The sequence below is a fragment of the Phyllobates terribilis genome, unplaced genomic scaffold (assembly GCF_046119375.1).
Source record: "Phyllobates terribilis strain yellow unplaced genomic scaffold, ASM4611937v1 Scaffold_5762__1_contigs__length_49253, whole genome shotgun sequence".
NCBI classification, from domain to species: domain Eukaryota; kingdom Metazoa; phylum Chordata; class Amphibia; order Anura; family Dendrobatidae; genus Phyllobates; species Phyllobates terribilis.
The window spans coordinates 3143-6284 of record NW_027368507.1 but is presented as its reverse complement, the minus strand read 5'-3'; positions in this window follow the sequence as shown (position 1 = coordinate 6284).

Here is a 3142-nt window from a genome sequence, read left to right as displayed (position 1 = left end):
ATATTTTTCTTAAACATCAGCAAGAATCGAGAAAATAAATTTCAATCATGAATAGTGTAAAAAAAAGGACACTAAATTATGTGACGGAGGGAGTAGTAAATAATATAAGTATGGGCCCGCCTCTCCTTCCTTACATTTCATCATTTATACTCCCTCTGTGCCTTTTTTATCTTCTCACTTTCTTTTTCCGGTATCCCATTTTTATATTCCCACTTTCCATTTATATAAACTACTTTTTAACCACTTTTTCAATTTTCAATACACTTTCACTCTATCCAATACAAATTATCCTCTCCTAATACTACTTTATCTTCATTCAATACCCAATTATTATTATTTCTCTCTATCTCTTTCCTCTACAATTATTACTCTTTAATTTTTTTCTTAAAACTCGTATTTTTGATAAACATGAAGATAAAATAGGGGCGGAGGAAGTATTAATTAAAGTTACCCTCTATATACAGTAGTAAATGGCGCAGGTATGGGGCCATGATGTGTACGTACATTGATCTACTGCTCATCTATTGATTATCTAATCCTTTTATACATATTTTTTTCTTGTTTAAAAATCTGTATATACACGTGTATACATAGTCCTTTTTTAAACATATTTCTTTTTCTTTGGCTTTTCAAGTTAAGAAGTACAAGATTTAGGGTCTGTTCGGTTCGGCGCTAATAAGTACTTCTGAGTACTTATTATACTTTTTATGAAAATAAGTAACATTTTACCCCGTTCGGTTCGACTACTTAAAAACCAAAATAAGTACTTGAAAGTACTTATTTTGGTTAAAAATCAAAGCACCTCAGTCATGCTTTCTACTTAAAAGAAGTACTTTGGACTTCCAGAAATACATATTTGTCCCCGATGTTTTCGTAAGCCCCCCGACATTCTTCTTTCGTCCTTCTTCAAGAAACGTCCATATCCTCCGGTGATCGTCGCCCATCCTCTAGAAGCCACCGGTGTACTCGTCCCTATCTACTGGTTCGTCATCTCTACCGGTTAGTCCCCTCCAGTAAATTTTGTTATATCTTCGCTGTTCATCGCCATATCTTCGCTCTCCTCGTGTTTGCTCTCCGAAGGTTATGTTCTAGGTCAGATTTCCCCTATCTTCGCTCTCATCATCTTCGCTCTCCGAAGGGTTTGTTGAAGCTCCGATTTCCTCAGGTGTTCGGTGTCCATCTCCTCCGGTCAGATTCGCTGTATTTGCTCACCTCATCGTTCTAGGTCAGAATTCCTCTTCTATTTTTCTAGGTCAGATTTTCCCTATCCACCTTCGTATTACTTACCTCGTCGATTTTTAAGCCGAATCTCTGCTGAATTGCTCGTGCGGTGCTCTACAGAATGAGACTGATGGGATGATTTGTTGTTGCTGCTTGATTAGTTTATGTTTACCTTCCCTCTGCTAGTGATTGAATTATTAGCTGTGATAATATTGGAATTCTGAGATTGCTTTGCTGCATCACATAATACTTCAATTTATTCCTGTATCCTCAAACAGAATGAATTTAACTCAAACCAGAATACATTTACCTCAAACATAATGCATTTACCTCAAACCAATGATATGAGAAATCTATCAAGTGAGCTCAAACAGAATTCATTTACCTCTGTGATTCCTCATTTATGTCAAACAAAATTATTGTGCTTCCTTTATCAACACTGATAATATCATAGAAAACATGGAGATGTCATTTAGAATACCTGATGCAGCAGAGCAGAGTAAACTATACCTGATGCTGCAGAGCAATTTCATAGAAAACATGGAGATGTCATTTAGAAAACTATGTACTGAAAACTAGTCCAGTTTGTGTTTAAGTTTAGTTGGCTGATCAGGTATAGTTTTATGTTCGGTACATAGTGCGGAGTTACAACCTAAAGAGTTACCTCTGTGATTGCTCTGCTGGAAACTGAACTAATAGTACCTTAGTTGGCTGAATTTTGGCTTTGATATTGTGTTTATGTTTGTGGTGCCTAGTTTCATAATCTTGTCTTGCAGTTTCGCCTTTTTACTTGACAATTCTCTTTCTCTGTATCATCTGCTTCCAGTCTTTGACTGTGTATGGTCTGTTTGTATTTTTGTTTGCGACCACAAGTGAATATTTTCTCCTATTTTTGGGTACAAGAACACTACTTTCTTTCTCATATTTTTGTTTGCGACCCCAAGTGAAAATTTTCTACTTGTACAAGGTCAGTTTATTGATTTCAATCCTTTATGTTGTATAAATGTAGGAAGTATGCCATCATTTATTAGACCCATTGAGTCATATTATAAAGAAGGCCTTCCTGGTTCAGCATTTCACCTATCCCATCTGTATGATCCTAATAATGAATTGAAGACATTATCTGAGTACGAAAATATGATGTTGGATAATATTTTTTATGATAAAGTATCCGAAAAAGCTGAATCGACTAAAGGAGCAAACGAAGTCCCATTTGGTTTACAATATAGGATTTGGAAAATATGATTTAATCTGAAGTCGAATTTGGTTTACAATATAGTATTTACTCTGAAATCCCGTTTGGTGTTTGTGCATTTTAGGATGTCGGATGGCGAGAACTCCTACAGCGCCGACGAAGAGGCACTCCGAATGATACAAGAGGAAGAAGAGTATGAGCGTAACTTCGGTGGACTACAACGCGAAGTCCTGGAAACAATGACCGATTACAGTCACTCGTCAAATGGATCACCACCACCGGAATTACCCCAAAACGCAAACAGATATTCTATTCACTTAAGTAATGACCCTTGGTATATGCATGAACAGCTGTTGATGGTATTGGAAACGAAAGTAATACGTGGTGAGACGAAGAATGAACAACTAAGTAACAGGGTTGTAAGTCTAGAAAACCAGATCAGGGTCTTAGAGGAGAGGATTGACAACTCTGTATCCTGTTGAAGAAGTTGTAACTCCGCACTTTGTAACTCTTTAGCTTGTTGAACATATTATGAACGTTCGTTTAATAACACTACGTTTTGTAGTATTGTGTTGTTCTAAACTTTTATAGTCCCTTTAGTGTATTGTCATTATCCAATTGCTACAATGAAAGTTATGTTTGCAACAAGAACATTGAAAATGAACAAAAAAAACAACCAACACACCGACCATTAAGCAATGAAACCTGCAACAAGAACATTGAAAA